The sequence below is a fragment of the Amphiura filiformis genome, chromosome 14 (genome assembly GCF_039555335.1).
Source record: "Amphiura filiformis chromosome 14, Afil_fr2py, whole genome shotgun sequence".
In the NCBI taxonomy this organism is placed as follows: domain Eukaryota; kingdom Metazoa; phylum Echinodermata; class Ophiuroidea; order Amphilepidida; family Amphiuridae; genus Amphiura; species Amphiura filiformis.
The window spans coordinates 40,156,515-40,182,744 of NC_092641.1; the positions used below are offsets into that span (position 1 = coordinate 40,156,515).

The window sequence follows — 26,230 nt, forward strand, 5'->3', positions numbered from 1 at the left end:
TTTCGTATTGAAGATATGGATTTTTTCCCCAAAACACCAACAAAAAATAGGTCTTTTTGGGAAAATATCCATATCTTCAATATAAAAGGTCAAAATTTTCAATTGATTGTCGGCTTTTCCTCCCAGCTACATACACTTTAAGAATATATGATTAGATTTATAAAATTTATTTCGAAGACTGTTATATATCAACAATTTGAAAAATATCAAATTTTAATAATTTGTCATAAAATTTGTATTATATCGTGAATTTCAAAAAATGAAAATTATTTGATATCAGAAAGACATGCTTCGTATTTAGAATGCAATTCGATACGTCTGAGGTGCTCTCATGTCCCACAAAAAATACTGTCGAAACGCCATAAACGCTCATTCTAGATCCCTTAAAAGTGCAATAATTTTCTTAATACCTTTGATACTGTCTAGAAGTAAATTGCATAGAAAAAGAGTGAGAAATCATAAAGTAACGTTACACAGGTTAGTGATATACAAAGTACCCTTTTAAAGGGCAATAGTTCAACAACTAAATCAGCCATGGCTTTTTTTTTAATTGCACAGGGCCACTAACCCAGCAAACACAAAACGTTTTCGACATCATTCGAGGTTGTCAGAAAACGTTTAAATGTCGGGTTAAATAAAGGGTATATTAAGGGTATAAAACGTTTTCATAAAATTAAAAAAAAAACGTTTTTTGATAATCAACTGTTCAGCAAACACAAAATGTTTTACAGAAAACGTTTAAATGTCGGGTTATATAAAGGGTATAAAATGTTTTAATAACATTCCAAAAACATTTTTGAAAACTTGATACAAAACATTCTAAACAGAATGTTATTTTGGGGTTGAAAAATATTTTGCTAAAATGTTTGCCCAAAATATTTGCAATAACGTTTTAAAAACGTTTGCATGACCTTTATATAACCCGACATTTAAATGTTATTAAAACGTTTTGAAAAATACATTTTAAGAACATTTGGAAAAAACGTTTGCAAAAATAGTTTACAATAACATTGTGAAAACATTTTAAAAATATTGTTGTAGCGTGTTTTCATACCAAACGTTTTAAAACGTTTTGATGACCTTTATATAACCCGACATTTTAATGTTATTAAAACGTTTTTACCTGAACCATAAGCCAAAATATAAAAAACGTTTTAAAACGTTTTTGTGTTTGCTGGGCAGCTAAATCTCAGCAGTTGTAACTAGTGCTGTTGAACACGATGATGTCACTCTTTGAGACCCATGGGAAGTCAAAATGACAAGCAACTATCCAATATGTTTCTGTTCACTAAAACTGTAGCTTAATAGTCATAAGCAATACCAAAGTCTAGTCATAATAGATTTAGTTATTGAGATATTGGCCTTTAATAAGGGTACCTATACTTCTAACTATACTTCTAATAACTTCACAATGTACTCTTTTAGATGCATAGATATACTTATCATCTATCTTTTGTGCACCTCGTGAACTGATCCGTCAACGTTTATGGAATTTAGACGGATTTTGTGCCCGAACCAAATAGGGGATAATAATCTGCTATTAATTGAACAATTTAGCTCAAAATGCTCAAGGTCGCAAAAAAAGCAAATTTGAATTTTTGTGTGAGCACAAACTGTACCCATGACTATATTGTAGAACAACATCGAAGAGGTAAGTATCAAATTAGCATGGATTTACCCGTTTGCGAATTTGGCTGCCATCTTGGACTTGTACATTTTTGCAGTGGCCCCTGGATCTATTTTGATCATCATTCTTCCATGAACATACATAAACCTTTGAAATTTTAAAAGTTGTATACTATGACCATAATGACACATGTATTCCTTGTGTCATTTCGTCATTTTTTCGAAGGTAGTCATTTAGAGTTATAGGTCATTGTGGGTCAGATGGTTAGTCGGTTCAATGTATTACATATTTTTTTGTTGTGCACATTTTGTTAACCAATATCTGTATATAATTTGAAGCTAAAATAAAATAGTTCCATAATATCTAAGACTGTAAACATGAGTTATTAAGGATTTTATGGCATTTCAGGATTTTAGTCGTCATGTTGGATTTAAGGACAAAATGAGGTGGCCCGTGGGCTTATTCTATTTCTTTCATCCAAAGTAACATTCATACCAAGTAAAGTCTTAGCAGGAAAGGTGTTTTTTTTTCCTGGGATGGACCTCCTATTATGCTTAATCTTACAGTTCTTCTGGTTCTTTTGTTAATCTTTGATTGTTATTTTCCTCATTAAATTCCAACACTGCTTTGTGTACTCGAGACTTTAAGTCATAATCGCTCGTTTTTCCATCTGACTCTGAATTGCCTATGATTTGAAGAAGGGGAATCACCAGCGGTATGGTTAATGTGTACACGAGCTTAGATGTGTCTGTAACCTGTTCGGTGGCATGGGCTACATATAGCATCGAGTAACCAAGCCAAAGAAAAGCTCCCTTAAACTGGACAGCACACAAACGTACTACAACTTGGAACCCTACAGGCTGGCAATTATTGACGACGTACCAAAATAATTCAGAACTAATCATAGATGATGACGAAGGGTTGCCATTTCCTCCTGATTTATCAATTTTTCTAGCTTCGTTGATGATATTTTGGGTAAGGTTGAAATATATATTGTAAAAATGGTTAATATCTGATACCATATATCCACACATAGCAATTATTAATAAAATGGAGAGGTCAAGTTGTGCAAAATTGAGCACCAAGCCTGCCCATGTGTAGATAATAAAATATGTCACAGTAATATTGCCAACTGAGAGTTTATATTCAACCAAGAACCCTATTACAAAAAATAAGACTAAACATAAATGTGTACGACTTTTGTACCCAACTTGAATACAAAAATACCGTAAAACTAAAAGTAAGATGATATTAATGACTACAAATGGTAAACAAAAACACAATACATATACTGTGTAAATGACAGAAAACGGGAAATTCATCTAGGCAGGGAATGGAGAGATGTCATTTACAAAATCGAATGTATATTGCTTTTTAAACGGTACCTGGATGCAATATCTCATATAATACCGAACTTCGATATCCCAGGATATGTGCGATTGTCCATTCATGTCTGTGGAACCTTTCATACTCGGTACAACATACGTACTGTGCACCTTTATAGCATATTTCACTGCATCTTTTAGATATTTGCGCTTGTTCCAAATCAAAACTAAAATAACTAATATATAGACAGTGGTGCAAAAGCCAAATAATACAAGAAATATCAAATGGGTGCTAAAATTCACCATATACCGAAATACAGATGCACGTTTTACGTGGTACGTGTTATCGGTGAAATGCATTATGGTTAAATCTAGGAAACTAAGCAGGTTTATAAAAAGGAAAGTTGATAGAAATCGCAGAGATGATACAAATTTGGAACTATCCTTGCCACCATTCCACGAAAACAGCCAATATTTGAACCCAACCGGTACACTATCATTTGGTCCTATCCATACCTGAAATGTATTTGAATCGTTAATTGGGGCTTTTTTCTGTATTATCAGTTCTAACATGATGAGGGGGAAATACATAAGAACAAATGCCTGCGTTAGAGTATTCACCAATTTAAAGTAAGTACCATAGAAAGTTACCTTTTCTTCTATAACATCTATCAGTTCTTTATTTGCTACTGACCAGCATTTATTATAAGTGGATCTTAGTAGTAGATAATGAAGTGAATAGAAAAGTACCCTTAAAATTGAAAAACGGTGAATTAGGAAAGATTGACAAACCTGAAAATCGTAGCACGTTTCACGTTTTTCATTTACTCTAACGCATGCTCTATTACTATAAAGCGTCAAAAAGTTAGCCAATATTTCGAGTCTGACCGAGTCTGAAACATTCATGAACTTTAGACAGCCCGATGTATCTACTCGAATGCTTGTAAAATGAACGTCCGAACTCAATATTCCGAAGGATGATACCAAGTAGTTATCGAAAAAACCGCGTAAAAGATAACCTTTTCCCTTGCTTGCCCAAATCCACGTGAATGGATCCAGAATGTTTGAGGTTTCATTCAGATAGGCGGTTTCAGACATAAACTCTAAATCGACGAAATGTAACTTCATGTATATGATTGCTGGTGAGAGTGTCATTAAATGTTGAAGTTCGGAGATAGTATCGTTGGTAGTTGTAAGTGTACAATTGGTTGTTCTCGGTCTAAATTGGTCCGATGATATAGTTGCTGAGTACACGAGTTTAGAAGAAGATGTTTGGCCATTATTGCCAACCTGCCGGAATCTATCTGAAAGACAGAAAAATAACTCAAGGAACTTAGTAGATTGGTATTGCTATGAATGCCGTTTACTATACAAACAGAATGAAGAAAAGATTCAAATGCTCTGGTCAAATTCATATACGAACCGCGGGTAAGTAAGTTGACTTACACCGTGTGATAGACAACAGGCAGGTCCAATATTTTGAGTAGTGAATGCCAGCGCAAATGATGAGAATAACTATCGTTTATTCTCATCATTTTAACAACTGTAAACTATTTTAAATCAAAAACTAAGTTATCGTCATAAAAACTCCCCTTATTATAAAATGAACGAAACTTGTTTACATTTTCAGGTATTCTTTTGCGCGTACTGCTAGCGCGTGCGAGTTTTCCGCACTAGTCTACGCATACAACGCGATACATACACGCACCTCTACAAGCGTGTTACGCGTTATCAACACCCATGATGACGTGTGGTCGTCTACAGCCTGATAGACGACACCCAAAATCATGCGATTGTCCAATCAGATCACTGTCTACGAACTAGACCACCCCAAGATTTAGAGAATAAAGGTATTGTTTTCGCTAAAATAATGATGTCGCCCGTGTTATATGAGACGATAGATGCAAGACAGTGGCTAAAAACAATACCTTTATTCTCATTCTTAAACACTTCAATTCAAATAAAAAATATCTTAAGTATTACACATTTTAATCAAATTAAATTATACCTTTTATAAGGAATTACCTAGGGCTTAAAATCGATCAGTCCCGTTGTTGCAGTGCGCCTCCCATTGGTTCAAATAGCGAGTACGCGTATCGCGTCGATGCGCACACGCTGAACCGTGTGATATGGTGTCATATTACACGGGTAAGAACCAATAAGATTGCAGGAACATTCTCAAGTGTTTAAGAATAGATAATAAGCAAATGAACTTGGAGTTGTGTAATGAATGAAGGACCTAAGAAATGTGAGAAAATTTGGGTAGACATTAAAAGGAGTGAACAAAATGAAGCTTGAACTAAGTTAAAATCATTTTTTTGTTCATCGTTTTGACGTGCATATTCTACTGTCCATTGCATGAACCGGACATAGACGCTGTTCAACCCACTTTCAACAAAGGAGGAACTTAGTTCCTCCCACTCATGCGAGAGTGTCTGTGGTATTTTTGGAAATCTTACTTAACATTCAACATGACATGGCAATTACTAGGTTAGGATTTTAGAACAGTGTACTTCGGTTATATCTATAAATGCGTTTTTATAAATGCGCACGTGACTTATGGGCACGACATATCAAGACCAGCATTGGCCACTATACAGAAGGGGATAGGAACTCTGTAGATAAATATCATCAAATTTAAGTATTAATTGAATTGCAAAATTATTATACATTTTGCAATTCCGAATTTGTAATATGTTATCAATAAGAAACAACATTTTGTAAGTATTTGACGACGGAAAAAAATATTCAACGACGGAAACGTTTACAATATAATCATAATGACCAAAACCATCAATTTTGCTGAACAGCAGTTGTTCCTCCTTTGCATTCAAATGTATAGAAAGACCACTCGCTATGTAGAATGTCACTTCGAGACTTACTGTCTATAAGCTGTTATGGCAGCGCGGAGGTGGTTACGTGCGCATTTATAAAAACGCATTTATATATATAACCGAAGTACACTGATGTGCGATTTGATTGATACCCTCATTTAAAGTGGGCAGCAAATTCTTTCATGTGATAGGTTAGTTGTAATACAATCCACCCAGAAACTAAAACTAAGGCGCATTACAATTGCTACATGTATACGAAACAGATTAATTGCTATGATGCACTAAACTTGTTTTCCTACATGTTGTAAATAACGTGAAAATTAGGCCAGCCACTATCGCTTTATAGTGTGGCTATATATTGCTAGTATTCGTGCAAAAGCGAAACGTCCACAAATGTTTACTGTAATTAATACCATGAATACTGAACCAAGTTGCTAGCGATGACTCAGTTCACTTCATTGACCCTAAACATTATTCCCCCATCCTCCCGGGATCTACGCTTGTGATTGTAATTTATTTAGACCTTCCAAACAATGATACCCAACTTCTAGTAGATTATTTTTCAAATGTTCTAATTTCAATAGAATTATAAGTAAACTCTCCCTCAATGCTTTGGAATTACAAAATCACCTTTCTTTCTTTGAAAGTGTGTAATTTGTCAAAATTATTAACCAAAACTGGGTCTCTAAGTTAATTGGACAGACAGTAATCTATTTGTTAAAAGTACATATTCCATCGATATCGATGCACACTTACCCACTCAAGCAATGATTTCGGTTTTGGTTTTACGTTAGGGTGGGACAAAAAATCTTCTTGGAACTCACAAGGAACTAGGACACTGTCGTTCCAAGATCCAATCATGTTTCATCCAGGCAATAGATTGGTATGCTTATTTGCTATTTCTTTCTGTACATGTACATGTGTTTAACTTTTCAAAACCAGATTGTTATCAATTTATCTATACTATAAGAGGCGAATGTTGTTTGCTTTATATCTATTCTGACGTAAATATCATGAAAATTGTGTGAAAAGAATAGCATGGTGTAACATAAATTATTGGGCAAAATCAGAAATTGCTAATGAATTTGCTTCCGAAATTCTTAAGGATACAGGAGGGATCACATTTGGTACCAAATGTTTGGAATTTAAATTCATCTTATTTCAAATTTGTGACGCGATCAAGCAAAATCAGTCGGAACTCGGAAATAATAAATTTTCAGTTTCTTATAAGATAGTAAAAATAATTTACAAATTTGGATTTTGCAGAAAACACCATTCAAATTGAACAACCAGTTGCAAAGATTTGAGCAATCAAAGAGTTTCCAAAACAAGAGGAAACAAAAGGAAATATTTCTTTTTTTGCCTCATAATCAATATTTCCGAGTTCCGACAGATTTTGCTTGATCGCATCACATTTAAGTAACAATGTAAAGAACACATAAATATAATATGTGGAATCCAAATTAGTGAAATACGGTAAGAAATCTAACAAAGTCATCAGAATTCAAAATGTGGAAACTTGAAAGTGACCGCTTTTGAGAGAATCGCATACTGCAAATGGATTTTTGAATCGAACCCGCAACCTCTCGATTGAGCTAATTGAGTTAAGACACTTACAATTCTACACTTACCTTTTTCAGCCACCACAGTTGCTAACAAGAGCAGACTAACGAATAAAACAAACATTTTCGATTGACTAACGATTAACTGGTTTGGGGTTTGTCACGTCTCCGTTGCCTCAGCAATATTCGAGATTCTAGGCAGCAGTTTTCAGTTGAGACAATACAGTCGAGGTTGTCTTTATGATAGCAGCAGATTCGATTCTCTAGATCATCACAGTTGTATGGAACCTTTATAAATGAATGTTGACTACCAACAGCTCTAAGTGTGAAGTCAACGTCCTGAATGTGTTGCAAACTATTTTACCAATGAACTTAAGATGACATTACATTTATGTATATTTAGATAACATAATAATACTTTTAGTTTCTGTGTCTTATTTCCTATTCACTACTGCTTACTTCGCGGAAGAAGTGATGTAGTAATCGGATTAACTACCATAGCAATAAATTAATACAATTTTTAAACTATATTTATGACTTTGAAAGTTAAAGCCATATTATAACATTTTCATACAAAATAGATTAGCATTTCTTTGCCATAAAATGTTAGTTTTTACTGTCAGATATATCCCCTTTTATTTTTGAGCCGACCAACCACGGCAAAGCAAATAAAATTGGAATTTACTACCATCGCATATGTCGCCAATACGATACCACTCCTTCGGTCATGTTATGGTACGACCCTTTGTTGTGTAGATCACCGTCCCGCACGCCGTGTACGTACTGTGTGTTATGAACATCGTGTATGCGTTCGACTGATAATTGTAATCCTAATAATAAAACGCCGGCGTTTTATTCAAAATCTCGGATTTTCACAAAACTACAGCACCTAGAGTCTTGATTTTTGCAGGGTATATTGGTTTAATAAAGTACAATATAATCGTGTAAAAAATTAATTTAAAAAAAAATCAGTGAGGGCGTCCTCTTCAGCAAATGTTATAATACGGCTTTAATACGTATAAACTCCATATATGCTGTGGCGAATATAGAATACTAGCGCCGTGCTTTCATTGATTAGCACGAAAAACTAGCGTCGTGCTATAGAACACAAAAGTGCAACTTTTGATTTCGTATCTTCATTAGGTTTTGGATCATCGTTTCTTTAATTTTCAACCAATTTCAACAAATGAAGTCTTACATCTGAGCTAAAGAGTACAGGCATCGACTGCTTGTTTTAATTTTGAACTGCTTGATTTAAATTTTTTAATTTGTTCCTTTTTTACCAAAAATGCCAATTATTAAAACAGATATAACTTTGAAAGTAAACATGGTATGAACTTCATATTTGCTGTGGAGAATACATGTTACATGTGTATTCAATATTTTGTTAACAAAAAAAATCGTCTTTATCTTGATGGAATATTTTAGATGAAATGCATTATTGTTCAATTTTGACCAAACAAGATAATTTTACATGGTACAAAATTTTAAAATGTTTGAAATGTATTTGAATATTTCAAAATGAAACAAAATCACCGAAATGATGCATTTTCCCTCATAATTTTGTTAACGAATATTGATATAAAATTGGATTAATTGAGCTCATATGTATTGGTCGAGCTATGAGTTTTTACGTCGAGTCCAATATTTCAAAACTCATAGCGAGGCCAATAAATATGGCGCGTAAAGCATCCAATTTTATCATTATTATGTTTTTGATCCAATTTTTTCCCACACTTGGATTCGCCAAAACATAATAATGAATATACATGTGACATGTATTCCCCATCGCAAATATGAAGTTCATACTTTTTTTACTTTCAAAGTTATAGTTTTAATAATTGACAGTTTTGGTAAAAAAAAGGGTAAAAAAGAATCACAAAAACGGAATTTTTCAACTCAAATATCTTAGCCCACGTCACTTTTCATAAAGGCCAGCCGGGTAAAATTAAAAGATCAGAGTGTGTAGATACATTTTAACACCATAAGAAGCTTTGTCTAAATCTTTTAGACTTGTTATTGCGGCCTTCCTTCTATAGGCCTATGTATTTACATTTACAGGGTGTCCCAGAATGATTTATACCGAGAAAGTTGATTTTTTTCTAGGTATGAAGAGCATTACTATTGGTAATATTGTTCTAATGTCTAATATTTACATATATTTAGCTTTCTTAAAATGTTTAGATTTTACAAATTGGACGTTTCCAATAGAAGTAGAGCATTACTATTGGTAGTATTGTTTTAATTTCTAATATTTACATATATTTAGCTTTCTTAAAAATTTTAGATTTTACAAATTGGACGTGTCTAATATAAGTTACAGGACATTTATTGTGTATAAATGGCGAATTCCCAGTTTTGACAAAACCTATTTTGAAAACCTGTAAAATTACTAACCATTCAAAACAAAGTTATTTCGAAAATGTTATACAGTTATATTTGTTGCATCCTGTTCTATCGATTCTATCGATTATTTATGATGTTACGAAACAATCCTTGTATGGAATAAAGGATTTGTTAGGCTTGAGTGACCTTATAGTGTTCTTTATTTGGCAGCGCTTTTTGTAGACAATAATTGCAGTGTGCGAGTTTCATCATTTGAAATGCCGGCAGAGATAGATTTGTCATAAAAGTATGGACAAGGTTCATCCTTAGTGTCACAGCATGTATTTATATCCACAATATATTAGCAAACCCACAGCTACATAAAGGAGAAGATTAAAATTTGCTGCGAAGGATCCTTGAGGAAGTTGTATCCTCTGTAATAATGACATTTTTGGTTAAACATTATGGTCAAAATCGCATAAAAACTATGTTTTTCAACCTAAATATCTGAAGTCATTTTGAAATGTTTCACTTAATCCCATATGTGACCGTCCACGGCGAATGAGCTGTAAATTCCTCCCCTGGTCAATTTTGTTTTATTTCGTATTTAAAAAATAAACATCATAAACTTAAAAATGGTATATCATTTGACTTCAAACGATATCCAGAAGCGGGGTTATGGTTTGTTAAACTTTGCTCCTTCAACAAAATTATAGCTTTTTACGTTTTTACATGTGTCTCTTTTTCCACATTGCTGGCAATATATATCAAACAGTCATTTTTGGCGGTCATTTCAAATCATCCCCAAGTCAACGAGGTTTAAAGGGCAGGTCTATTGCTCGGACAACATCATATCATTGGCAAGCTAATATTATAAGGACAATGAAAATGACTCCTTTTTTGAGAAAATAAAACGTTTAAAATTGATATTCCGCAAAAACAACTTAAGCTGTGAGTTCCTTCGAACGAGACAGATTTGGCCTAGAAAAACGGTGACGTCATGAAATGAGATGTGCCCGCTGTGAGAAAAGGGACTATAAACGCTCTCAATGGACAGAACGTATACTGTTGTTGTTCACAGAAAAAAAACTCTAAAAAGTATGGCAAATTTAATGGTTTTTATACCTATGGATAAAATCAGCCGGTTCTTTTTTTATATATTAGTAAATTGTGATATTACAATTCAAGTGTATATCAATATCATGAGAAATATTAGGCCTAAAAATAAATACATAATTTGAGCTTAGAATTTCATCTGAGACTAGCATATAAACCGTGTTAAGACCACAAACTCATGTAGTTATTATAGTTTCAGTTGGATGAAATATTACAAAGCAAACGCATATAACAATACTGTGTTGGCTTTGTTCCCGAAATGAGAACAAAAGTGTGCATATTGTTATGCAGCATTGTTATGGTAAATGATAGTACAACTCATTGTTGCTAATGTCAAACTTGTCAAAGTGATTGTGATTGTATGATGGGAGCAGGGTATAGTGTCCGCTTCATTTACCTACGTCATCAGCCAAACGGGGGAGAACATGTACGCTTCAAACGGGGGAAGAACACGTACGAGGCTGAACTTTACCCACACAATTTGTCCTTTTTCAGGAGAAAGACGCACAAAAAAATTGCAACAAGTATCAACTTATAATGTAATAATTATTCTCTTCGAATAGAGATAAACTTATTTTTGCAATAGACCTGCCCTTTAAGAAAGTTCTCTCATTGTTAATTGTTGGTTATGCATACCTGTACATGATACAATGCCTGGTAACCCACCACTTGAACAGGATTTAGCAAAAGCAAACAAAGACCAGAGCTATTAAAAGTTCTATAGCCGGCCATCTAAGGTAGAAGCTTATTATCCACTTCAACAATAGGATTATTGATTAGTTTTTGACTATCAAAATAAGACGGATGTCGGGCCAGCTTAAGTTATCGATGAATACGACCTTCGTACACATTTTACACCGTAACACAGAATACAATTTAGGGAATTTACGGCTCGCTTGTGCTGCCGGGTCACATATCAAGAATTATTCAGCTTTGTAAACTCTACGTCTGTGCCAAATCTGATGCATTTCCTGTAAAGGAATGCATGATTTCTCCAATATATTGCACAGTTCGGCTGGACGATGGTGATAAAGGATCCATGTGTTATGACGCCTTTGCACTGTAAATTACACATACCATTTTCATCCATTTTCAATAATAGCAATGTCACGCCAAAACGAATCAAGCTATTTATATATATGAATGTCAAAGAATAAGTAGGAGACACGTTTGTCATTGTATTACCCTGATTAAAATTGGATACGCTGTTGACTATATATTTTTAATATTTTTTCAAACACGGTATAAATAATTCTGGGACACCTTGTATAACAGTTAAAAAATACAAATAATGCGCATTTTATGCTGAAATGTCCTATGGGTTTCTGAAAGGCATAAGTCAAAAACTATGGGTCACAGAAATAAGTCACTGTCAACTTTTTCAATTCAAAGTTCCAGCTCAATTGAATAACATTTTTTCACAATTTTTTCCAATTTTCACTTAAAAAAATAGCATAAAATTGAAATTTTTGTTAAAAATGATAAAAATCATGAAAAAAGCATGTTTAACCCAAATTTCGCCACTATATGTTATGATTGAAAATATTCATATACCCTCTATTACAAAAATTAAGGTTGCAGTCAATGTTCTTTGGAAGTTATGGCTACTTTTAGATTTGGCATTTTGGGTAAAAAATGAAGAAAAAAAGTCACAAAAACGCATTTTTTAACCAAAATATCTCAGTTCACGTCACTTTTCAGTAATGTCAGCCGGGTTAAACAGATAAAGGAGAGTCTATCGATTAATTCTAACCCGGCTGGCACCTTTGTCCAAAAATGTTGCACGCAACCCTATGTAGCTAGAAAGTGGCCTTTATCATATTTAAATTGTCAATCCTCCCATTTGAAAAAATCACCCCCGAAATGAAATTTATTGAAAACCACCCGGAAGTCAATATAAAACATATGGGCCTATACGGTTAAAATCACTTTCACAACTGTATTGCCTGGCGCATAGAATAAAAAGGGCATAGACGGGGAATCCCACGATTCATACTTCACACAAGATACTTCACTTGACGGACACACCACTCACAACGGCTTCTGTCCTTTATAACAATATAATAATGCAAATACCACACAGGCACATTAGTGGCAGCGGCTGTTTTTTAAACATTGTCTTCGCTTTATTTCAATACGAGTCACAACACATTGTCGATTAAAAGCATTTGCACCAAAGCCAGATTTGTTTTTAATGAACTATCAACTGATAAATCAGGAGAAATGGTCAATTTGTAACGGCTAATACACAGTGGCGTAACATGCGGGTGGACGGGGTCCTCTAGCAAAAACGAATATGAAGGGGGGGCTCACGAGGCTCTTGCTACACCCCTGACAATACATTACATGTATAGATTATTGTGTTATCATAATTTACCATAGTCAAATAATTGATTTCATTAAAATGATAATAAGTATCGACCAAGCATCGATGGTCGATCGAAAGATCCAATTAGTGGCAGCACATGTACCGCAGCAATAGATTAATACAATTTTTGAATAGATCACCCCGCACTACAACGTTAACTCGGTACCTATAAAATGCTGACTACTCGCACCTGTAAAATAACTCTCTTTGAAGGAGCACTATTATATTCAATCACTGACATCTATACAAGGATAGCGGGCGGTGACCGAAAAAGTGAAACCACTTTGTCATGTTTGTTGAGATTTTTATACCACTGGAAACCTCTGGCTACATAATGTTTAGGTACCAAAAATTTCTTGCAGATCAATTCGTTTAGCAAAAATATCATCAAATTTGAATTTCGATCTGGGATACCAAGTATATGCAAATACATGGAGTACAAAATAATCAATACCACTTTAAGAGGTGATTGGTAATGTACTCACTGACCTCTACCATATTGGAGAGGGCAAACATCGATAGTCGGTGGTTTCAATCGGCGACTATCCTATTACGTGCGAGCCAGCTATCCATGTATAGAGGTCAGTGGGTTCAATCTATGATTGCAGACATACACAGGTGATGTGTGCAACATGCTTGTAGTGCAGGGAGATCTATTCAGAAATTGTATTCATTTATTGCTATGGTAGTTAATCCGATTATTCGGCAGCGAACTGACATTATGGAGGGCCGTGGTATTTAGAGTACTATTAGTGCATGAAAGCAGCAGCAAGGAATTATCAGGTCGCCAGCTAAACTAACCGCAGCATGAATTCCCACAGCAGTTTGTGCAATCTTCACTGCCAAAAGTTCCACACACTGTAAAAACAATAAATAAATAATTCAATATGTTAGTTTCTGAACTATACAACAAGTATTTTGTCGCACCAGGACAAAACGTCCTATGTACATGTGACCTTCGAATGCAGCACCGAGACCGGGTGAGATGTACATAACGCCTGTTCACTCAAACCGCCACAAGCTAATCAGGGTTAATTAATGAAAAGAGTGTACTTTCTATTTTCATGAGCAACTTATTTTCTTTTAGCCATGGTTGAGGTTAACTTTGAATTACTTGTTAATAACACCAAGAGACCGCAATGTTACTGTCTTTTGTGTCCTAATTGCTTTACTATGTTTACAAGTTACATCCTTTTTAGAGAGATTGTCTTATAATAAATTAAAACTAACATTCCTCTGAATGTCTTTACAATAAAGTCATATCATGTTACCATGTAAGCTGATCAAAACTTTTCGAAATAAATAGAGTATTTACTCAAGTGGATAAAACCCTTGTGACCCAACACCATACTCTGGCCGCAACCTTCAAAACACTTGAACCACCCAAGGTGAGGCCAACCTGTGAACTGATAGGCCAGGCAACGCATTTGGCAAAATACGTGGAGTGAGGCAAGCCCCACCGTAGTGAGGTCGATTTGTGTTCTCACGCCTAAAGTGATTAAAAAAGTTGCCAATGGCAAAAGAAAGCAACATGTTAATAAGGTAATAAGTTTTTTACCATATTAGAGCCGAACTTACCTGGATTTTTAACGGGTCGGTCTCATTATGGGGTGATAAAGACGTTGACTTTAAATTGTCTGATATTCCTTTTTGTCCATAAAAGTAATTATTCCATTTGGCTTAGAAACCATTATATATTTAAATATTTTTAATGTATTTAAAAAGGCCCATCGTGACTTACAGACCAGTATATTAATTAAGAAGACTTACCTTTTATCATTAACCGTTTTTCGTTGAAACTTCAGTTGAATTAAGTGAATATGTCGCCGATCCGCCCATATTTATAGATGAATTGACTCAATGTTTATCAACAAAGGCAAGGAACTGATATATACAACCATATATTGTTCAATATCATTATTGCGATGTGGCGGGAGTTTTAAAACCACGGGCCCTAAACAAATTATGATGCGCGCGCATACTGCCAGGCAAGGACTTCAAAAGTCAATAGGGATAAGCAATTGCAATTTAGTTACATGACGTGTACACTCAGAACCAGGGCTCACTCAGTCATTTAATTAGACACTGAAACCGATTGATATCGGTGTTGAAATGAGCAAAATTGTAAGCTACACTTTCTCACGTTAAAATATATTTTCTCGACTGAATGAAAAGCAATAATTTTCATTAAAAATTTTCAGTAAATATCAGCAGAAAACCACAATGCATAATACTGTAGTTTTTAGAAAAATCCTGATTGCAGAATGCAACGCACTATATCTTTCGACATGCACAATTCACACTTCACAGAAAATACTTCACTTGACGGATACACCACTCACAATGACTTCTGTCCTTTATAACAATTTAATAATGTAAATGTCACACAGGCACATTAGTGGCAGCGGCTGCTCGTTGTTTTTCAAACATTGTCTTCGCATTACATTGTCAATGAAAGGCACTTGCATTGAAGTCAGATTTGCTCGATCTTTGGATCGACCGTCGATGCTACGTCGATGCATGTTTTAATGAATTATCAACTCAGCAAACTTATTTACTCAGCAAACACAAAACGTTTTTAAAATGTTCTGAATAGGTTATAATTTAGAGAGATTATCTTGTAATAAATTAAAGCTAACATTCCTCTGAATGTCTCTACAATAAAGTCATATCATGTTACCATGTAAGCTGATCAAAACTTTTCGAATTTGGATATATAAAATAAATAGAGTATTTACTCAAGTGGATAAAACCCTTGTGACCCAACACCTTACTCTGGCCGCAATCTTCAAAACACTTGGACCACCCAAGGTGAGGCCAACCTGGGAACTGATAGGCCAGGCAATGCGTTTGGCAAAATATGTGGAGTGAGGCAAGCCCCACCTTAGTGAGGTCGATTTGTGTTTTCACGCCTAAAGTGATTAAAAAAGTTGCCAATGGCAAAAGAAAGCAACATGTTAACTAGGTAATAAATTGTTACCATATTAGAGCCGCACTTACCCGGATTTTTAACGGATCGGCCTCTTGCAAATTTCCTCAAAACCTCTAAGTTCGGGCGTTTTACAATTGCATCTCGGGAACCACCTCGGTTAATTAGTCTTTTGCTTAACATGAAACTATAGAGATCATCATCTTCCATCGGGTTTGCGTAATCGATATAGTCCCCAGTAGTAAGACAAAAAATGGTAGCGATAAACATGAACGCTATCAATGCCGAATGTGACTTCATCTTTAATACTCGTTAAAGTGTATTTGACGTTGGTGATAAATAGAATCCACTACTTTGTAGTTTTCAATACTGGACTTTCTTCAGCAGAAAACCACAATGCATAATACTGTAGTTTTTTAAAAATCCTGTTTGCAGAATGCAACGCACTATATCTTTCGACATGCACAATTCACACTTCACAGAAAATACTTCACTTGACGGACACACCACTCACAATGGCTTCTGTCCTTTATAACAATTTAATAATGTAAATGTCACACAGGCACATTAGTGGCAGCGGCTGCTCGTTGGTTTTCAAACATTGTCTTCGCATTACATTGTCAATGAAAGGCACTTGCATTGAAGTCAGATTTGCTCGATCTTTGGATCGACCGTCGATGCTGCGTCGATGCATGTTTTAATGAATTATCAACTCAGCAAACTTATTTACTCAGCAAACACAAAACGTTTTTAAAATGTTCTGAATAGGTTATAATTTGGATTTTTGATTTTGGTAAAAACGTTTTAACAAAATTAAAAGGTTTTGTATGAAAACACACTATAAAAGGTCATGTGTCAAAAGTTGGGACCCCTTTCGGTAACACATGGAAAATTTTGAAAATTACAATGGCTTTCATCTTGCAGCTAAGTAACATCTTACTTGATGAGGCTTGTTTTCCTGAGCATTTTGACATGTTTTAAAATGAAAATTGGCCAAGAAATGAGCTCGTGCTGGCCAAAATACCATTTTCAGGAAGGGGGAGGTCTCAAAAATATATATTTGTAATAAAATGATATTTAATTTCTTATTTTGAAGCTTTTTGTTTCATTTTGGTGTCTATTTATATGTATTTGAGGTCTGTTAATCCAGAAATTGTGTTTTCATGACACATGGACCTTCCTGTTTCTTTAAAATAAACTTTTAAAGTGTGAAAATGGCTCCCTAGCCACCCCCTCAATCACCAATTTATGAATCAATTAATCATAATTAAAACTGAAATAATTGTAACCAATTTTATTTGTTGGTATGGAAAGAGTATTAATTACACTTTGAAATGACACCAGATTTATCACTGTATGACAAGTATTATGGAAAATGTGACATCATAAACATCACTGAAAGCGGAAAAGTGTTACTCCCCCTCCAAATTAGGTGTCCCAACTCATGGCGCATGACCAAAATATTAATGTTTTCAAAATGTTATTGTAAAATATTTTTTGCAAACATTTTTTTTTTCCAAATATTTTGTCGACACTTAAATGAAATTATGTTACAATATTTGCAGTTAGTTATCAAGAAACATTCTTAAAAGCTATGAAAATGTTTTATACCCTTTATATACCCTTAATATACCCGACATTTAAATGTTTTCTGGCAACCTTTTCTTATCTTTTGCGAATGATGTCAAAACTGTTTTGTGTTTGCTGCGCTATTAATCAAAATAAATGCTGCGCTATTAATCGATAAATACACTGGGGCGTAGCATGCGGGTGGACAGGCTGGATGAAGTTCACGACCCCGAAGGTTTAGGGGCCCCGAGCAAAAACAACAATGAAATAAGGAGGAAAGAAAAAGGGCCCGCACTGCTCCTTATCCATGCCCACCAGGCACTTGCTACGTCCCTACCTAATCAGTTAATTGATTTCATACAAGTATCGACCAAACATCAATGGTCGATCAAAAGATCAAACTAAAATGGTTCTATTGTCACTAAACATATTGACATTAATTACTGGCCGTGGTACCAGGTGTCCCCAAAAAAGTCACATGTAGATTTTTGAACACAATCCAACATATATAAATATCTTTTTCATGACATATTCTAATGTACCCTCTACTAGACTAACTACCCCTGTAAACGTCAAGTTCACAACTTGGGCACTAAGCCCGCATTCCACGCATTCCTGAGCAAGTTGTTTGCGTGACATAATGCAACACGAGTTTCATTACCACAGTCACAGCCACCATGCTTTTGTGGCACATTTGAGTAGGCCCAGCCACAGCATGGCTAATGCAGTATTGTATTCTGATGAGAATACAATACCGTTCAGTTTTATTTCAAGAGTTCTGTCAGAAAATACAATATTCTTGCAATCAATAATACAGAAGCGATTTAAACTCAAATATATTCAAAATATGGTTATTCGTTTCACTATGTTGACGACAGGAAGAAACTCCTTCACCAAAAACGTTTTATTCTCCAATGACTACCTTCCTTATTTGTTACCACCAAGGGTCTAGAAGCTCTAATATTTTACCTGTACAATATTTAATTTTCAATATGTTTTTTTTTTGTGCAATAGATTCAAATATGAAAAGTTAAGTTGCTTTTAAACTCAGAGTTGAAACTTAGCAGACAATTTATACAAGAACGATGAATAAATTATATCTGAAAAATGACATTATTATGTTGTACCATGACAAGTCGTTCATTGTCTACATGTAACCTTTTTATGAGACACCATGTATTTAGAGTAATATTCTTGTATGGATGCAGTAGCAAGAGATTATCAGGTCACCAAATTAACTAACAGCATGCAGTCCCGCAACATGAAGCCACACAGCAAGAAGTATCACAATTGCAGCTTGTGCAGTCGACACCACCAATAGTTGCACACACTGTAAAAACGATAAAATGACATTTAATATGTTGGTGTATAGAATACAAGAAGTATTTCGTCGTATAGACGAATCCAATTCCACGCATTCCTACACCTCAATGGCAGCCATAGCTGGGTCCCCGTCGGCTCCATTTCAACTAAAATATGAAATGATGCGGCCTTGGAGGGTATTTTAAACTGCATTCTATCACCCGTGTTACACGTAGACAAAAGAATGATGAGAGTTTACAACACAAAAGAATCTAACATCGAATTTTAAGCGGCTTTAATCCACCCAATTGGGCAGTCACAACACCAGTTTGGTGTTTTGGGGACCCAGTAATGGCCGACCAAATCCTGAACATGACTTGGCTCGTTGGATTCGTTTATACTAATACACAGCGTCCTTTGTACATGTGACCTTTGAATGCAGCAGAATGGAGGCGAGCAGTACAAATGCCCCTCCACTCATACCGCCAGCAAGATGTAACCTCTCCTTTCTCAGCCCTGAACCCTCGGGCCCTTGGACTTCGTCCACTCTGTCCACCCGCTTGCTACTCCACTGAAAAAGGTTGTAAAATACTGCACTGTTACTGTTTTTGCCATGGGTTACATCTTTTTTAGAGAGATATTATCTTATAATAAATTAAAAATAACATCTTCCTCTTATAAATACCTTTACAAAAAGGTTATATCAGGTTACCATGTAACTTGAACAAAGCTATGACAAAAGAAAGTAGCATGTTAGTGAAGCAAGATACACACTTTACCAGACTGGGGCTGAACTTACCAGGATTTTGTACGAAAACACCGGTACGGGTTCTTGTACATTTCCTAATAACCGGACAGTTTTGCCATGGGTTGGTCACCTTTATGACATATCCATACTTCGTGTACTTTAGCAACCTATTGTTATTCTCTTTAATTGCCTTAATTACAAGGGACATCCTTTTTGTATAGAGATTATTCCTCTCTCTCTATTGTCTCTGCACGATATATCATTTAAAATGGTATTTATGTATTTATGTTGAAATATTTCACTTTCTGCGCTTGGAGCGGGGTACAAAAGCGATTAAATACTGAAATGGTTGATTCAATGGCTGATTTTGGGAGATTCGCAGCGAGTGATATTTAGTGTCTATGGCGAGTGGAAAATCACTCACTAAAATCGAGTTTGGGCGAGCGGTGGCGAGACAATATTTCTGTAACAGAGTCTCTTCTCTGATATAATACCGTACTCGTAATTATGTTTATAGGACTATCAATAACATTGTAAATAAGAAATCAGATTCAGAACTCATAATCGATCGACACAGGCGCCACAGCGGAAAGGCACCAAGCCGTGCAAAAAAGGAAACAACAATTATTATAGTTGGCTCAGTGATGTTGTCCCGTAGAACACCCATAGGCCCCAGACTAAAATTGTGTTGAAACTAATGTAGGCATATTTTGTATTTTCACTCTACTGTCTGTTCAATTAGCTTAGATTCTTGAATTTTTAAGATATTTGAAAAAATAAAAACTTGTGGCCAAAGTCATCAAAGAGAAGTGTTAGCACAGCCTTAGACCTAACGTGATTTATACTTTTCAAATTCCCAAGTTCAATTTAAAACCCCATTTCTTTTCAATTTTGCCTCATTTTGGGCAGTTACTTGGGTCCACCGAAAGGGTTCGCGACCTTTTTACAAATCGAGTGGGACGGTCCATTCTCAACTTAGGGCATAGACCCTATCCAATTTAGCAAAACAACCTGTCCTGCCATTTCAATTGTTATACCGTTCCGGTTATTGGATAGGTTCTATAGGTGACGATGGTCCACCGGTTTTTGTTACACGAAATTATATGGCGCGAGTATGTTTTATGCATAACATTATTCTGAGCATTATTTTTTCCTAAACAAGGACATTAAAATTATGGATTTCGTTCTCATTTCAACTGGTTTACAATGTAAATTGAGTTTTGTTTAATACCACAATTCCTTCCCAAGAATATCAGCATTCGCTTGACATTTTCAGATACAGTAACTTAACAAGAAATGTTTTCTGTAACCTGATTGTTTTAAATAATATTTTCTTGTATAAAAGTTCTTTTGTTTCACAGTTTTTTCAGTTTGTATTCAACAAACAAAACGAAATAACAAATTGAAAATAAATGTGTAGTTTTATAATAGGCCTATAGGCCTACACCTTCTCAGACCCATTCTCAGACCCATTCGCACAATAAATAAATAAATAAATAAATAAATAAATAAATAAATAAATAAATAAATAAATAAATAAATAAATAAATAAATAAATAAATAAATAAATAAATAAATAAATAAATAAATACACAAAGAATGTAGGCCTATTTATATAAGCTGGGCCTATTTTAGAAAACCTTAGTTCCCATAATAATAACGTAATGTTTCGACAGTAGGGTTTCAACACAAATAAGGCATACTGGCAAATATTTTGCTGGACAATACTTCCTGATGCGGATGGTCGAATAAATACCATCTCTGCGCATTGTGACATTCGTCCCCATTGCTCTAAATGGATTGATTCCAAAAGTTTATGGTACCCGACGTTCTACGGCTTTTTATAAAAAATATCGCGGGAAAAGACCAAAATTGAAAAGAAATGGGGTTTTAAATTGAACTTTAGAATTTGAAAGGTATAAATCACGTAGGTCTAAGGCTGTGCTAACACTTTTCTTTGATGACTTTGACCACAATTTTTTATTTTTTCAAATATCTTAAAAATTCAAGAATCTAAGCTAATTGAACAGACAGTAGCTCTACCTAGGTAGTGAACACTCTTTCAAGTACACATTTCGCTATATTCAAATGGATATTAGGCTATGGGACTGTAGACTTAGTAGGGGCCTATATTGAACTAGGCCTATATATATTTCTGGAGAAAGAGCCCTAATTTATAATTTAAAATCTTTATCTTTAACATAAATAAATATAATTATAATGATATGCGGAACTGAAACAGCTTTAATTTCCACATTATTATTTAGAATTAGAAATGATATCACTAACGCTTTAATTTCAGACATATGAATTAGTTTTCATGAAAATGTAATGTGACATCAATGGTGATTTCCTCTTTTTTGTTGCCAAAATTTACGTGTTTTTCTTTTATTTTCAGCCCATATTTGGCGTTTTTACCCTGATTTTATGCTGTATTTAGTGATTTTCCTCGTTTTTTCTCTGTGGCCTCTCACACCCCTGGTATTAAATAAACTTAAGTTATGTGCATCGTATCATTATATCCACAGATCGCAGTTAGTCCGTGCACATCGTGCATTAGGCCTTTCGATGAATATCAATTTTCTTCAGTCGAAACACATTCCCGGAGCACATTATAGGCCTACCGGACATGTAATCAAACCGGAGAGCACCATCAGCATAATAGGCCTGCCACTTGTTTATTAGTACACACCTGGGACGGGTTTCAAGCAATCGATCATGCCACTACCCGCGGTATAAAAGGGGTGGAAAGTGCATAGGAGTGTGTAATTGAATGGGAGTGAAATTGCGAAGGTGCGAAATGTCCGCACGGTGTAAACTACGAGTTACTTTTAGTAGCTAAAATAGATTGTGTAGTCCAACGGGTTCACGGGGTCACATCAAAAAACTTGGATTTATTAATTTATTTTATACTTTGAAACACTATGCACTTTATTGATAGTTAATATATTATTTACTGATATAATACGGTACTTCTATTTGATTTGGCATCGTAAATTGCTGGATTTTCGATCCAACAGTATTGATCACTTTTGCTAAGATTATTGTATAATAAAATCACTCGTAATTCAGCATGGCGGTGTAAAGTATAGTTGTTTGATCGCGTGCGTATTGATGTAGCGTCCCGGGTTCGATTCCCACCTACGGTTTATTGAAAATAATGATCATCTGCACAGTGTCAACACGCTATATTATAAATATTTTGTTTTTCATAAAGCTTCATACTCCGTTGGTGATCAATATTCTATTGTTGACACAGATAAAGAAAGTTTACATATGCATTGTGATATACACGTGTGATCGAATTTTCTATTATACACGCACCTGGATCATAAATGTGTTCCTTTATATAATTGTAATTCTCAAAATTAAATATATGTGATGCGATCAAGCAAAATCAGTCGGAACTCGGAAATATTGATTTTGAGATATAGCCAAACAAAGGATATATTTCCTTTTGTTTCCTCTTGTTTTGGAAACTCTTTAATTGCTCATATCTTTGGAACTGGTTGCTCAATTTCAATGGGGTTTTCTGCAAAATCCAGCTTTGTAAATGTTTTTTACTATCCTATAGGAAACTGAAAATTTATTATTGCCGAGTTCCGACTGATTTTGCTTGATCGCATCACATATCACAATTTTAACTTTCGATTTAAAAATCGTTACGTCAAAATTGCAGTAAAAATGTATCCAGAGCAAACAGTGATGGCCGCTAATTAGTGTATTTAATTTCAAGTTAGTGTATTTAAAACAAAACCTTGGTTTTACCTCAAAACAAATCGAATTTCCTTGTAATAGCAACACCATATGGGATAATAGAGCATGCGCAAATCGTAATAATGTGTAGAATAGAACTTGATGGCATCTCATATGATAGTCGTACTATGCTTAGCCTGAGTCGCTCGGCCTATCTCGAACAAAATCGCCATGCGTAGCTATTGAAAAACGAGAGGATTCGCCGTACTATCACGCCAATTTTTGACACGAAGATATAGGGATGATGACATTGTGATCTGTTCATCTTTTTTCAATTACGAAAAAGAAAAACTATATTGTAAATCAAGATGTGTGATTATTTATAATTTATTAGCCTATTTTGCGCTCACTTTTAGTTCATACTCTTCTGTGGCTATTCCGTTTAAAGACAAACCTCCCTCTGGAATCTACCGGCGGATGGGTACAGCTGGGTACATGCTACTGCCCTTAAGAGTTTTAAACATTACGATGACTTTTCCAATACACATTAAGATTTTACATTTGGGTATTATAAATACAGTATTTACTCAAGTGGATATAATCCCAACCCAACACCAAATGGCCTCACTTCACAATACTTGCACCACCCAGAGTGAGGCAAATCTGGGAACTGATGGACCAGGCAATGCGGCATAGAAAATATGTTGAGTGAGGCCAGACGGCGGCTGGCCCCTCATTAATACTGTCGATTTGTGTCTTCACGCCTAAAGGGGATCGAAATAAGGTTGACAATGGCAAAATAAAGTAAAATAAGAATCTACCATGATATTATTAGGGCCGAACTTACCAGGAGGTGCAACGGTTCGTGTTCTCTTATCCAGGTCTTCTAGGCTCAGGCGTTTCACAACTGCATCTCGAGCATCACCTAGGTTAAATAGTCTTTTGTTGAACCGGGAAGTGTAGAGATCATCATCTTTCAACAGGTCTGCGTAATCCATTTTGTCCCCAGTAGTAAGACAAAAAATGGTAGCGATAAACATGAACACTGTAATTTTTGCTTGTGACTTCATCTTTAATACTGGTTATAGTATATGTTGGTGATAATAGGAGCCACTACTTTGCCGTTTTCGATACTGGATTTATGGGATTGTTAATCTGTCAAAGAAATATGTTAAATGTCGAATTACTGCAATTAGGAATAAAAATACAGATAAAAACAATATTTGTAACGTGTGTTGTACCTAACATTAACATTGTACATTACCTTAAGGCCTGTACCAAAAAGTATGATCATTCCCAAGTTTTGAGTTAAATTACGCTAGCGGTTTTTTATATTAGTAGTAAAGCGTGTTTCACAACGGCCCATTGAACAATGTGTAGTAACCGTCAGATACAACCACTTTTTGTTCACAATATCAAATCAGAACACATTTCTGGCCAAGAATTGCACTAGTATTTTTGAAAAAATGTTCTTTCTTATGTTGTCAAAATCTCATTTCGATAGAATAAAGTGGTGGTGGGGGATTTAGATGTCGATCAATTCTGCTCACAATATTTCAGCGTTTGGAACTTTTCAACGGTAACCTTTTCTTTCGATTAACTAAAATCTGAACTGAGATGTGCAATCAGAATAATAGATTCCATTTAGCTTAGAAACTAAATATTTAAAAAGGCCCATCATGATTGACAGAGCAGACCAGTATATTAAAGGAGTATTTCGTGTTCCTAGCATCCTCTTTTTATGACATTTTTCAGTAGATATCCATGAAAAAAGCTTATTCCCAAAATTTCAGTTGATTCCGATTTTGCGTTTGCGATTATGTGTATTACACTGCTCCATAGACAATGTGTTGTAATTTCGTTCTGGTATACCAGAACGAAATTCAAATTTCACGATATCTTTGCTAAACGAATGTATCTGCAAGAAATTTTTTGTACATAAACATTATGTAGCCAGAGGTTTCCAACGATATAAAAATCTCACCTTTTTTGAGAAAGTGGGGATGATGCTGTGGATCACGAAATGGCCTTTTAATTAAGAAGACTTACCTTTTCTCATACACCCTCTTTTCGTTGAAACTGCAGTTAATTTAAGTGAATATGTCACTGATATGCCCATTTTATATATGTGTTGACTCAATGTTTATCAACAAAGGCAAGGGATTGGTATATCGATATGCTTGAGCGAACTGCATATAACCACTACACTGTTCAATATCATTATTGTGATGTGGCGGGAGTTTTAAAACCACGGGCCCTAAACAAAATATGATGCACTCGCATACTGCCAGGCAAAAAACAATGACAATTGTGATGATGCGCGCGCATACTGCCAGGCAATTACTTCACAAGTCAACTCATAGGGATAAACAATAGCTACTGAATTACATGACGTGTACTGCATAATTAAGATGTTCACTGTTCCCGAGCGTTTGGAATATGATCCCAGTCGAACTCGGTCACAGATTCTGGTAATCAAATTGAGCTTTGAATGATATAACCTGTTCAGCGGCATATACAGGGTGTCCCCCTCATTGCGCCCTCCTTTTCTCCTATTTTAGACAAGTTGATCAGTATATTAACCCTCTCACATTAATTGGTGATCCCTTTACTGTCTAAAATGTTAATTTCACATGTTGTAGTCAATGTGGTGTATAAAAGGGAAGACGTGTACTGAAACTGTTTTCATTTAAAGGGACGTGGTTTCATGGAAGCCGTTAGGGGGAGGGTGTCCTTTCTATTTGTGGACCAGGCCTATCATCTAGCCTATTATATCACTTTTTAAAAAAATAAATCGAAGGTTCATAAAGCGTTTTATATTTCATTTAA

The 26,230-nt window shown here is 35.1% G+C and overlaps 1 long non-coding RNA gene across 1 annotated transcript; it reads right to left on the reverse strand.

Moving 5' to 3' along the window:
* Positions 1–18,851: 18,851 nt before the first annotated feature.
* Positions 18,852–25,601, reverse strand: LOC140169022 (uncharacterized). Its single transcript, XR_011861326.1, has 3 exons — positions 25,451–25,601; positions 24,249–24,556; positions 18,852–18,985 (listed from the first exon to the last, which is right to left on the reverse strand). It is a non-coding gene; the product is annotated as an uncharacterized lncRNA (long non-coding RNA).
* Between the last annotated feature and the right edge of the window lie 629 nt (positions 25,602–26,230).